Source organism: Terrapene carolina, unplaced genomic scaffold (assembly GCF_002925995.2).
Source record: "Terrapene carolina triunguis isolate 2854851 unplaced genomic scaffold, T_m_triunguis-2.0 Scaffold130, whole genome shotgun sequence".
Taxonomy (NCBI): Eukaryota; Metazoa; Chordata; order Testudines; family Emydidae; genus Terrapene; species Terrapene triunguis.
The window spans coordinates 34,362,733-34,376,870 of NW_020664481.1; positions in this window are offsets into that span (position 1 = coordinate 34,362,733).

A 14,138-nucleotide genomic window follows, 5' to 3' on the forward strand; every position below is an offset into this window, starting at 1 on the left:
CAGTAAAATAAAACCCATTTTCCACAGTAATCCTGGACTGATGCTCCATGAAGAGTTCTAGCCTTAAGAGCACACAAGTGTAAATTATACCATTGATGTTACTTAGCACTTTTACAAGTGCAAATAAAAAACCAAATCAATTAAAACTTAGATTGTCTAATTTTATGGAAACAATGACCCCAGACCTTAGCATCTAAGTCTGAAGTGGGTCGCTTGGGACCAAGACTTTCACTTTATCATATAATCTTGAAAACAGTGTGAACTGATGTGTACTGTTCTCACTTCAGTGCAAATGCTAAGTGCCAGATTCTGTCTCTCTCTTACATGGGAGCAACATAAAGGGAAATGGGGGAAGGAGACTTTCCAGATTTGTGAAGTCTGTGTAAAGGCAGAGCAATTATAAGGGCACAGGCACTACTCTATCTCTCTACTGCAGGGCTGCATAGTGCTCCAGAGAAGGCAATGCACTGTGAGTCTGGCATGCAGGAGGAGCAAGCTGGTAGCAGACATACTCCCCCAGTGCATGGGGGATGTCAGATAAGAATTCTACCTCGCTGTGGAATTAAGTGGGATTTGGTGAAAACAGTGGGCCAGATCTTCAGCCCTGGCTCCAGCTGTTGCAGTAGCACCAAGTAACCGCAGGGCAGCCAAGGATTTGCCCTGCAAGAGAGGTTTTTACCTGCTCTTCCCTTCCCATCAAACAGAAGGCATGTCAGCAAAGGGTGGCATGGAGAAGGAAGGGGCAGAGCACATGATGTTCTGGCTGATCCCTGGTCAGTGCAGTTGGGCCAATTGGTGTAACTTAAGAGTAAAGAGTTGCTATAAGTTACACTGGGGCTGTTTTGGCGATGGTCAGGGCAAGATCAGAAAAGCTGACAGGTGATTTAGAGTGACCTTGCTTTGAGCTGATGCTCAGCAAAGTTGAAGACCCATTGAAACCCTTGCCGGGGTTGAGGGCAACCAGCAATGGGGAGCCCATAGCATTGTGGCTTTTAGGTGAGAGCTGAGGGAGTAGTGAATTTGAGCCTCCTTGCAAATGTCCCAGCTCTCACTGGATGGCTCAGGAGCCATGGGATTTCCCTGCAAATCTGAGGCCATCCATGGTTATCAAGGGGTATGTCTCCAGCTGCATTTTGCAGGGCAATCAGGGCATGCTCCACTCCCTCAAGGGATGATCTGTAGAAAAGCTGTAAGCTGAAACTGAGTTTTCTGGCTTTTGTGTAGGGTTTTTCTAAGCCATGGACAATCTCAGTCACAGCGATTTCCAATCATTCATAATTCATTAAATGTGGAAATCAATTGACTCACTTTAGGTAATTAATTAGGCTTAAAATGCTCTCACATACTTTACCAGTTGGCCCTGACCATCACCCTGACCCTTGCCCTACAACCTGCTCATTGATTTGTGCCATCTCAGTTCGATGGGTTCATTCGGGTTAGCAGTCCTGGGCACCCAAATTTTGAAAATGTTTGAATGCTCACAAATTCTCTTGTGCTCTCCGCATGGACATTAAAGTGCCCCTTTGGGAATGGATTCCTGAACATTCCGACCTAAACACTTTCATTTTGCAAGGCATCCTCAAAAACAGCTTTCCCCTGGGGTAGTGTCTTTGTTTGGTTATTTGTGCTTGAAATGTAAGTTAGTTAGAAGTCTATTGACCCTTTGAGGCACCAATATTCAACTATTTGCTTGAGGTCCTTTACTTGATAAATTACTAATTTAGGGTGAAATCATACTCTTTAGTGGCTCCGTGTTCATAAATCACAATCTGACACTTTTCCTCTGGGGGCAGATTGCTGTTTGCAGCATGTTCCGTTTGCCACTAGACCAGATGACAATATTAGTTTATCAGGAGGGACTTGTATTTTAAAACAAATCCTGATGTGATAACTTCCCATCTGTCCATACTGCAGCTTGAATGTTTTTATTGTTAAACAGTCTGAGTGATCTTGAGCTCAGAAGTCTTCTCACAGAAAGCAAAGAAATCTACTGTGGAATGTAGGATCAAATACACAAAAAAGAGGAAACACTCTTTCAACTTGACAGTGATTTGACAGCCCATATAGGTATTTTAGCAGACTAGTAATGATGATGAGAAATCACACACCACTTTTCAATTATGTAGCATTTAATCAAGAATAAGATTTAACTAAAGCTGGGATCCAGCATTTTCAGGAACCTATTCAGCTGTCCCTGTTTTTAAATTGGAACCAAAAGATTTTGCTTCTCAGGCTAGCCTGCAGCTAATAATAATAAATGGTTTAATTATTTCTGTAGAAGTTGTTATAAATAGTTTGGGAAAATAGCATGAGTTTACAAATCTAGCCTTGCTCTTCTGTTTGGGAGGTTGTGGCTTTGCTTTTTGTTGAATAAAAGTTATTTTATTATTATGTACTTTTATTTATTTACAACTTTAAAAATATGCGAATCTTGACTAGCCCTTTGTCTTCACCACAACACTATCCTTTCTGCCTCAAAGGTGCCACTGCTAGAGATGGGCAAAATACTCAGAGCAAATGTATTCAGGGAGAGATTCTGGCTGGCGCTTTTATGGATGCACAGCATGGGAGGACAATGGAAGGCACTTCCTCCCTGGCTCCCTTATGTAGTCCACTACTGTCCCCAAGGTACATGTTATCCCAAAGCCAAGCAGTCTTGGCTTAGCTACACAGGCCATTCAACACCGTATGCTGACTGCTGGGAGGGGGAAATCAGCTGCCCCCATTAAGGGAAGGGTTGAGAGCAACTAAGCAGCCTCTGCGCATCCAGGAGCTCTGGGAGCCATTCTTCCTCACTGTTCTTTATGGGGCAGTGTGGGCCTAGCGGGGCCCGAATAGATTCTGTTCCCCAATTGGCTTTTATTGCATGGAGAAAAGAGATGAGAGATTTGAAGATGGCCATGCGAACACTTCCTGGGGGAACCTTCACACAAACGATGGTTGTCTATTATTTAGTAGAGTAGCACCTAAGGACATCAATTAGGGATCAAGGCCCCATTTTGATAAGACTTTCACTTTCTCCTACTGTTCTTTCCCCCCAAAAATTGCTTATATGAACGGTCACAGGAAACAAATAAAAAGGGGGAAATATCTTTGAAGCAAATTCATTAAGATTTGAACAATGTTTACACAGTTTTTTGTGGCTTTTGTGCTACGGTGCATGGGCTCGTCAGCCTTACAAAGAGCACTAGTTTTAAAAAATGCAGATTCCTGTGCATTCCAGCAGACGAGGAAAATGGTCGGAGGGAAGATCAGACTTGACTGGCTATCTGAAGTTCAAGAATTTCTTCACTTCTGGAGAGCCCAGGTAATGTGTAAATCAGACTTAGCATGTTTCTAGTATTTCACCATGTTTGAAGCAGTGTATATACATAAGCTAGTTAATCCCCACTCCATTGTTGTGAGGTAGCTGAGTAAGCAGCATTATCCCCTTTTTAAAGGTGGAGAAATGGCGACAGAGGTGTGAAGTGACTTGTCACACAGTATGTCTGTGGCAGAGCCAGGATTAAAACTCAGTGCCTGTTTCCTCCCAATCTTACACTAGTTCCTCCATATCACGCTGCTGGTATAAATAAACACATCTTAAATAGCCTGTTTGAAATGGATACGTTACTAAACCATATCTGAACAAGGGGGGGGGGGGGAATAATTTAGGAGAATGCATGTGAATGACTAGTCAATATGTACCGTGACTCAAGGAGAAGCAAAGAATAGCTACTTCTATTGTAACACTTAATGATTGTACAATAATCTACCTTTTTCTGGGAGATGACACAACCCTCCCCAGGACACTTATGATGAGTTATGCCGGTACAAGGGTGAGAGAAGCAAAAGTGCTTCTATTGCAGAAGCTGAAGGGGTAAAATAGGTTTCGAAGTTTAGCCTTTACTGCTGAAACAAAGACATCTCCTCACGTGACCTGATTGCTGAAGCTAGTCTTCAGCATGGTCAGTGCAGACCATCTGTGGCTTTCTCTATGGTTCTATTTTGTAAGTCCCTCAATATCAGAGTTGAAGTGAATAGTCCACAGCGGGGTTTGCAAACGTTACCCAACAGTTACAACGCTCTGTAACTTTCAAGTAGAAGGGGATGGGGAGGCCCTAAGGGGATAGTATGCTGAAGGATTCCCCTAAACTGGGGTGATCCTACCTCTGTTGATTACACTGGCTCTAGGGGCAAAATCTGCTGGTGATGAAGCACAAAAGCTGTAGCAGAGTACCAGGGCCTCTGTCTGTGTAGAACAGAGGATTTCTTCCTGGCCATCTCTATATAATACACTTTTTATAGTGTTAAAAAAAATGTATAGAAGAAGCAGCAGCTGGAAGCAGCCAGCATCTCCTTTGTTCAGGAGTCTACTTAACTTTATTTCCAAAAACCAATTCAGCTAATAAGAAACAAGGTTAATGCATACTGGCAGTTTGATACAATTGCTGTTCTTTTCCCACTCATGATGTAACCCATAAAAATGTCTTGCACCATTTATGCAGAGGCTTTTGTACTTTACATAAAAAGGTGGAAAGAACTTGTTTCAGGGAGACTATAGTGTGTCCCTCTGGGAATCATTAAACTCAATTTTCCCTGAATGTAATTAATATCTTCCCCATTATAAACTCAAGGTAGGACAGTGTAGCTCCAAATGGAAGCAGAGTAATCAGCAGAAGAGACATGGCCTGGTTCAGTACACAGAGAATCATACTTTGTGTGTTTCATTAGAAAATGAACTTTGGGACAAATAAGAAAGAGATAATAACTTATGGCTTTAGAGCTAGTTCTGTACAACAAAAAAAAGAGATGACTTTCACTGACCTACTGCAATCTTTTTGCAATTCAGTGAATACTTATTTTAGCAATTGTAATCATTGCCTGGTGTAACTCTGACTTTACTAAAGTGACCCCAGGGGTGAATTTGGCCCAGACTTTCTGAGTTAGAGCCCTTTCTCACAAAGATGAATGTATTAAGAACTGAACTGTGGAGAACCTGCCTGTTTTGAATCCTACGGGTGTGTGTTTTGCCTGGATTCTCACTGGGTAGCCTGAACGCCAAGTGCACCCTGAAAAATGTGCCCGTTTTGTAATAACACTGCTGAGTTTCACCACTTCTCCTCTTCCTTCCAGAACTACCCTTCCTCCAGCAGGGCCCAGCTCTGCACATTGCCTGCTGCTGATGTATGCTCCTGCCTCAGTTGTGTATCTGTCTGATACCGGACTGGCTCGCTCACTCCATCCTGCCCTTTTGGAGAAAGACATTGGGTACTCCTGATGCTCTGATGCACTGTACTCAGAGACCCTGGATAGCTAACTAGGGACAGGGTCGCTCAGCCCCTCCCCAGAAGATGGCACCAGGTGAGTTCAAGAAGCCCAGGCCTAGTGGGGGATGGGGTTTAGGAAAAGAGGGCGCAGGACCTACATGAAGCGGTGCAGTTCCAATTTGTAATTATTTCATTTCTAATTAAAATCCATAACATCTATTTTACATGTGTTTATAAATACATCAGGCTGTTTTCCTATATTAAATAATGGCCAGATTTTCAAAAATATTCAGCATCCAACTCCCTCAGTGGAAGCTGCTGAGTGTACTGTAAATGCTGCGATGCCTTCCACTGGGCAGAAGGGTGATACGCACTAGAAAATCCAGAGAGGTCCGTTATTGTGTAGCTTACCTGGATTATGCTGCTTCTATACCTCTTCCTGGTGGATGGGAATTTCTGGGGGAACAGATGTGAGGCCACCACTGTAGGCCTCCAAATCACATGTTGCTGACCTCTGCTTGTAGAACTCCACAGGAAATGTACTGTTGATGTGTAATAATAATAATAATAATTAATAATACCTACCTCCTGTGTAGTGCTTTTCATCAGTAGATCTCAAAGGATTTCACAAAGGAAGTCAGTATCACTATCCCCCTTTTACCAATAGGAAATTGAGGCACGGAGATGTGAAGTGACTTGCCCAAGGTCACCCAGCAGGCCAATGGCAGAGCTGGGAATAGAATAGAGTGGCCAGGTGTCTAGTCTTCAACTGGAAAGTCCGGTCGAAAAGGGGACCAGACAGTCGTTAGCTCTACTGATTGAACACCAAAAGTCAGGTTCCTGAGGGTGGGGGAGGCAGGGAGACTCCAGGTCATTAACCCGCGCCAGTCCCTACTCACCCGGGGCCACCTCCTTACCTGTATCGGGCAACTGAAGCTCCCAGCCCTGGCTCCACAAGTGAGTCCCTCCTGACCTGGGCAGAGGGAGGGTGGGGCGAGCAGCAAGCTATGGAGGGAGGGGTAAAGGAGTGGAAGGGGGGAAGGGGATCTGAGGAAGAAGTGGGGCAGTGGTAGGGCATGGATGGGCCTCAGAGAAAGAGGTGGGGCAGGGTGGGGTACACGCCAGCATTCCTGCTGGAGTGTCCGGTTTTTAAATATTACAAAATTGGCAACCCTAGAATAGAACCCAAATTTCCTGAGTTCCAGCCCAGTGCTTCTGGGTCAAACTGCTCCCTTTTAAGAACCTGGATAACAGTACATGTCAGCTGGAGCTCTGAGTAGACAGGAGCTGTATAATGGACAGGAGGATTTACTACTCTAGGTAGCACAATCTAGTCTTGCCTTCTAGCCTCACACTAGATAACTTTGTCCTGCTTCCTAGACCTACGTTGGCAACAGCAGTTCAGATCTGGAACCTCACTGGCCTCCCAGCTGCTAATGGGGCTACCTGCTACTCTGTATGAGTACAGGTGACAGAACTGAGCCTTTAAATAAAGAGTATTAACATCAATATTTACTTTTGATATTATCATAGCCCCTGAGGCACAACTGAGGCCTAGGCCTGGTCATGCCAGGCCCTGTACAAACATACATGAAGACATGGGGTGTGCTGGATCATCCTTTTGCATACTTTTATTTCAACAGGCAGAAAAATGAGCCTGATTTCCTCTGCATTCTCTCAGTTTTGCCCTAGTATAGCTCCATTGAGTCCCGTGATTTCAGAAGGAACTCAAATGGCTTAACACAGTTGTGAATCAGGCCCAGTATTGGAAAGGGGAGAAATTGTGGGTGAAAGGGACAGTAGGACACTAGAGTGAAAGTTCTCCTGTAGCATTTTGTTTCTTTTCTGTGAATTCACCTTGGGCGACTACTGATCTCCATCTAAGAGATTGAACCTCCACAAGTTGTAATCATGGTCCTATGCTGTGAGATGCTATGTATTCAAACACACACACCTCAAGTCAAAGGGAGATCAGAGGGCTGAGTACCCTGAAAATGTGGGACCTATCTAAGTACTTCATTTGACAGTTATCTTTATCTGATGTCAGTGAACTTGATCACCAGCTGACATCTTATTTGTACAGGTCAACAGTATAATTGATTTTTGTGCATTTTGTACATTACAATACAGTCTGACTTGCCTAGAATAGAAACAAAGGCAAATTAAAGAGAATTTATGTCCTTATGTTGGTTTAATCATCAGACAGTTACAGGTAATTTAAATAAATTAGATGTTTAAGTTACTCAGAAAGTACTAAATTAATGTGTATGGAGTAATTTGCTACATTTTGTTGTATCAATCAATTTTAATTTTTCTTAATTATATTTTCTCTGCTTTCTAGATTGCCTTCTAGCTGTGGAACAGTTACATTTTATCAGCAGCAGGTATACAAAATTTTAAAAAATAAGTTGTGCATTCAGCTCTCAGCAGTAGACACCGCTTAAAGTGTTAGAGTAAGCAGCTTCAGGGACGTGGAGAACATGAAGTGTACAGCAGATCAGGGAAATGATTCTGAGAATCCTCTTCAGCTCAGTGCACTAGAAATGCTCTCAGGGTTCTAAACGCACTGTGAAAGAGGAAAGGACCTGAGTTCAGTACACGCAAGAAACAAAGGCCCCAAATACCCAGTGGGCTATTCATGAATAGTTAATAAAAGTGAATATGCTTTTGTTAAACATCAGATTGAAGATTTTTAATAAAGTTAGCAGAACTCTCTTCTGTATATAATAGCGTTATCATGATTCCGTGCATACAAAGAAACCACATGAAACTTCTTGTATTAATATGAAGGACCTCATTCCCATTTCCTCTTACACTGATGTGAACCAGGGGCTATTCCAATGATGTCCATACAGGTAAAATAGGTGTAAGAATCAGGCCCCAAATGTCTCTTCAGGGTATAAACCCAATCCCCCTGTGAGCATTGCGCCCACATGGAGACCCACTGAGTCTCTGTGCAAGTTCATGGACAGCCTGCGTCAAGCTCATTGCAGGACTGGAGACTCCTAAGAAGCTTTGAAGTCTGGGTCCTACATCTGAAATGATGAACTGTTGTGGAAAAACAGTGACATTCCCATTGAAATCAATGGCATGACACTAGAGCTATGGATGAGAAGGCATGTATTAGCTCATTTGTTTATAACTTTTCCTCCCCCAAATTATCCTTTGGGATGCAATTTCTCATGTTTATTTTTAGCCCAATGCTGAATCTCTTTGACAAGTCTGGGAAAAGTGTTAGGAAATGTTTAGAATTTTTGTTTGCTGATTGTTTTTTTGATGCTTAGATAATGCAAACCTGCCTCTTATAAAAATCAGGGTTTCCATGCACGTATTTCTTTGACCTGATTTGAAGAAAATGGGTTTACTATAACACGTGTTCAGTGTTTAAAAAAGCACACCCTGTGCATGTGCAGTATGTGATTACTCCATGCTGCTTAGCAGTGCACCGAAGAGTGATGCTCCAGATCTCAGCAGACACTACTTTATATGCATATGGAATTCAATGAAATCTTGAGCATTCCAGACCTTCCCATACACTCGCCAGGCAACCCATCCCCTGAATCCCCTCCTGCTGGTTTTATTCAGATTTGCAATGATTGGACTGTACATTCAGTGCCAATGTTGCTGTATCCAAAATGTGATGCCTCAGAGTGTTTTGAACCCTGCAGACTAGATGGTAGTATGGGTGGTCTGGCAGAGAGAGAAACTGGTGAACACACCTGTACTTCTCTAGTAACCCCATTTTACGTACAGGACAAATGACTTACCCAGGCATATAGTGAATTTGTGAGAGAATTGGGAATAGAACCCAGAATTCTTGACTCGCAGACCATGCTCCTTCAACATTAGTTGAGCATAATGATGGAAAGTTTACTTGCATGTAAATCAGGGAAATCAAAGTTTTGATTTCCTTATCTACATCGCAAGAGAGGGGGTGGGGTGGGGGATGGACCATGTGTTTAACACAGACAGACAGACAGACAGACATATATGAATTCAGAGAGAACACATGCTGGTGTGATGTAAAAGTTTTATTGATGTGACTTTTGGATGGATAGAGTACTCATGTGACAAAGCTCTGAGTGAGTTAAGCAGATCATCCCAAAAGAGTGCCAAAAAAATCTTTGTGACAATAATCATATTTAGCGTTCATGATCCCACACCATCATGGATTGTCTGTCTTTCTCACCCTTTCTCTTTTCATATCTATAAAACGTTGCCATCACATTACATATAAACATTAATATTAACTCTAACGCAGTAATACACAACACTACATACATGGTTGGTGCGGGAGCCGTAATTTTGGATTACTTCATTTTGTGTACATATAATCTCAACCAGAATCTTTGGGCCCAATCTCCAGAGTAGCTGCTTGACTTCGTTGGCCCTGCTCATGTCAAGTGAATATTATGCTTGATCATGTCAGTGAACCTTGTGCTTGGTAATAATTGTTTAACAGGATTGGGTCCATGGTTTGTATATTTAATCATCTGGGTCTAAGCAACTTGTATAATGCATCAGTAGCAGTCATACAAAAGGATTCTTCCAATGAATCTTGCTGAGCAGTGCCTCTGTCTCTCTGTTGCTCACTTCAGTGAGACAATTCCAGTAAGGTAGTGTGACAGGAATAGAGCGGGTATGTATGAAGATTATGAATACTGTAGGAATTGTTGTACATTAATCTGACTACTGATATGTAATAATGGTGTGAACACTACACAGTGACAAGTCAATGATGGGAAGTTGTTCTATATTGGGTTAGATTGATGCCTTTACACAAGAAAGCCTTCTGTTGGGGTTAGTAGAATGTTTACAATGCTTGAATTCAGTGGGAATCATACAGGAAGGCAACACAATGGCTTCACAGATAAGCATACCACTTGAAAGACAATGGGGGCTCACTGTTAGCATCAAAGATCATGTACCTTGTCTCCAACACACTGTAAACCTAATTCAGCCAGGCTGGGAATTAAAGATCAAAAAAGATCTAAAGATCACCTGTCAGCTGCTCTCTAGGGAGACAGGCTAACACGGGGTGGTTCGGGGGAATTCTGTGGATTAGTCTGAAAGAATTGGGGCTATCAGATCCAGGGAATGGTAAGCCTTAGGGAAGAACGAGATATGCTTTCTTTTTAAATGTTTTTGTTCTAAACGAATGATCCTTTGCTTTAAGGAAGTGGTGTGGTCACTAATTACCACTGTCAGAGAATGAACTGCAGGGTTTGAGCCCAAATCAGATCTGCTAAGGTGAGACACAGCGGACTGCCACCCAGCGCCCAGTCTGAGAGTGGGAGACATACACGTTTCCAAGCCAAGAAAGAGGTGATGGCCTGAGACCTAGAGGGGGTGTGCTCGGAGAAACCCGAGAGTAGATGAAGTGCAGTTGGCCCAGTAACTGTGACAGAGAGCACCATGGATTTAAAGTGAGACACTGACCTGGATTCAGTCTGGCTGTTTACTGAAGGTGTGTTTCCTTTGCTATTTTCTCATCTTGCAATATACCAAGTTTTCCAGTTTCTCTCTCTGAAATATGTATGAATGCTTCCAATCATGATTTTTTTTTTGGCCATATGTGTAGTCTTGTGGGGAGTCCGTAGGCAATTTCTATTAAAATTTATTATTTCTTAGACTCTGGAGGATTTGGGGAGAGGGGATGTACAAGAGGTGTTGGAGGAACGCTCCCAATTTTTTTTAAAATACTGAAGAAAGAGCATAAAGAGGGCAGTGCCCCAAAACAAAGGCTCTAAATGCCCTGTGGGTTATTCACAAATTGTTGTTAAAGCTGAACATACTCTTAACTACATACCCAGTCCAGCCAGTGTGTGACTAAGATTAAATTGGGTTGGAATTCAGCAAAGGAAAATTTAGGCTATGAACAAACAAGGCCTGTTCTATTGTGGAAGGAGAAGTGATGCAAGCTCCATCGCGCACATCATTTAAAATTGAAACTGGACCAAGTAATCAAGAATATAAGGAACAATATTGCACTGGCTAGGGAATGAGCAAGGTAGAGAAGGGAGGACTTGTGAGCCCAGAATCTTTTGTGAGCTCAGGTCTCTTCCGTCTCTAAATGTTCTGCTTCTATGAATATTCTCCAAATTCAGGTCACTCTAATCATGAGGTGCCTGCCGCCTTCAGGGAAGGTATTTCTGAGCCTATTCGCTCTTTATAGTCCCTGCTCAAAGGTTTAGCTATGGCATATGCAATCTCAAAGGCCCAGTGCTAGGTGGCACTGAGCTCCCTCTGCTCCCATTTAGGCTAACTCAGTATTTCACTCGAGACCTAACGTGGAGCTTGTCCAAAGCACCTCAGGGATTTAGGTGCACAAGTGCCAATCTCCCTCGAAATCTCCAGGCTGAGAACAGAGGTTTAATCTTTTATCTTTTTAATAGAATCCTCTCGTCAAACAAATATTGTAATTTTAAAGTCTCTGTAAAACTTCTGTGCTTACATGTCCTCCCTCTGGCATTTCATATACAGTACATGCCTGGTCTCCCCCCTGCACACACATACAAATGAACTGTACCAGTAGGCCTGGTACTTGCCACCCATAATGTTGGTGGTTTAATTGCTGACAATGGAAAAGTGACTCAAACACTAACCCAGTCCTGTCTCAGTCTGCCAAGGGAACAAAAGGTTTTGCAAGAATTGGCTCAGCAGCCGTGGCATTGCAGTGTGCTGTGTGTCTCTTGAGGTAACAGGCCCCAGTTCAGCAAAGCACTTAAGTGTGTGCTTAAAGTTAAATATGTGCTTAAGTGCTTTGCTTAGCACTTGTGTCCTGGAAGGAAGCTGGAAGAGCTGCTCCCTGGTGTGGTTATGTGACCCTTGTACCTCCTGCAGTCCAGGGATATGTTCTGGAAGGTGGGATCTTCAGGGCGGATATTCTGATGTGGTGGTGACGTATTGCACATGTTGTTCCATTGCAGTGCAGTTTGGGTACCCTGAATGTGATGGCTAGAGAATCCAAACCTCCTTTTTGTACATATGTACGGTTGCTCTTTTAATTTCCCTTATCTTTACACTTGCTGGTTCCTGCTGGGAAAGCAAACCCCCCCCCCCCATGAGAAAAGGCTGTTCTTGCATATTTCTGCCCTCGCCACTTCCATTCCAGAAGCTATCCTGATCCAGTGATGTTGTTAACCTCCAGACCTCTGCATGTGGGAAGGAGGGGGTTTAGAATCAGGGATAAGAGGCCTGGTCTACACTAGGACTTTAATTCGGATTTAGCTGCGTTAATCCGAATTAACCCTTCACCCGTCCACACTACAGAGCCAGTTAATTCGAATTAAAGGGCACTTAAAATCGATTTCTGTACTCCACCTCGACGAGCGGAGTAGCGCCTAAATCGATTTTGTTAATTCGAATTAAGGTTAGTGTGGCCGCACACCACCGAATTACTGTGTTTAAGTTAATGGGGTAGTGTGGCCGCACACCACCGAATTAATGTGGTTAAAAACCGAATTAAGGTGCTTAGTGTGGCCGCGCACAATCGAATTTATACAACCTGTTTCCCAAATTCGAATTATCTAAATTCGGATTAATCCTGTAGTGTAGACATACCCTGAGACTGTATCTTGCAGTGTATGTCTTGAAAGAACGCTGAGGCTGGAGTCTTGCTGTTGATCTCAGATATCTGCAGTAACAGCTAAGAGGCTGAAGTACTTAAAATAAAACAGCAAGCCTGGGGGGGTTTGATGGAGGCACTAATTAATCAAAAAGTCAGAGAGGCTTACAAGGCTTATTGGGGCACGAGGACTAGAAGCAAAGTTGGCTAATCACCTCCTGAAATTCTTATTACAAAGGGGAAAGTGAGGCATAGCATTCCTCTTCGTCTCCCTACAACATACAAACACAGAAGAGCCTTTATCATCTCCTGTTTAATGGTCTATACCCTACAAAATACCAATATTTATTCTCTCCATCTCCTATATCCAGTCTAGCTATATAGTGTGTTTTGAATGTTTCTAGGGCATCATTCACTCCAATTCTTTCACAGTTTGCCAAAGCCTCCACTTTCATGTTCAGTGACAGGACTCAATAGGCACCATGATTAGAGACATACAATAGACATCCTCGTGACAGAATGGTGATTACAAGGCCTGTAGAGAGACAGGTTAAGGTAGCACAGCAGCTTGATGAACTAGACCAGTGAGACTAGTCATTTGTGCCATATGAAAACTGAATAGGTGACGTCCTGGCCCCAATGGCAAAAATCCCATTGACTTCAATGGGACCAAGATGTCATTCAGTGTTTGCAGGCATACGTGATGCCATTGTCTGCACACACAAGTTCTGTCTCTTGCAGGGGCAAGCTAAATTGCTGGCACAAATTGAGAAGCGGCTTTGGGAAACTCGGCTCTACAGAAGAAGAGTAATAATGGTGGCTTAGTATTACAAAAACTCACATTCCATTTTCAGGTCTAGTGGTGAGCAATTGCAAGGTTGCTTGAAAGATGGCCTGAACCTTAAAAACTAATACAAAACTCATGCAGGGTCCATTTTTTAAGACTAGTTGAAACATCATGTATCAAAGTAACTGGAAGCTGAGCTGAGGAAAAACCTTTTGTTTTTTTGCTTAGCAAATTCTTTGCAGCCTGACTGGGAAAGTTCACAGGAACATTTTTCAGTGCAAGTTTGTTGCCCAGTTGTATCATGTTTCCTGAATGTGCTGTCACGATGAAAAATGTCACAGCAGGTTAGCTACAAAAATTCTAGAATATGGGAAGTGTTTTGATTTTTATGATAGAAGAAGTCAAAGTTTAACTGCTCCTGAGGTTTGCCTCTGTTTTCTGGTGATATGAATTGGAGAGTTTTTTACCATTAACTTAAGTGGGGCCAGGATTTCAGTCTGACTATCTAGTCTATTTATGCATGCCATCTAATAGG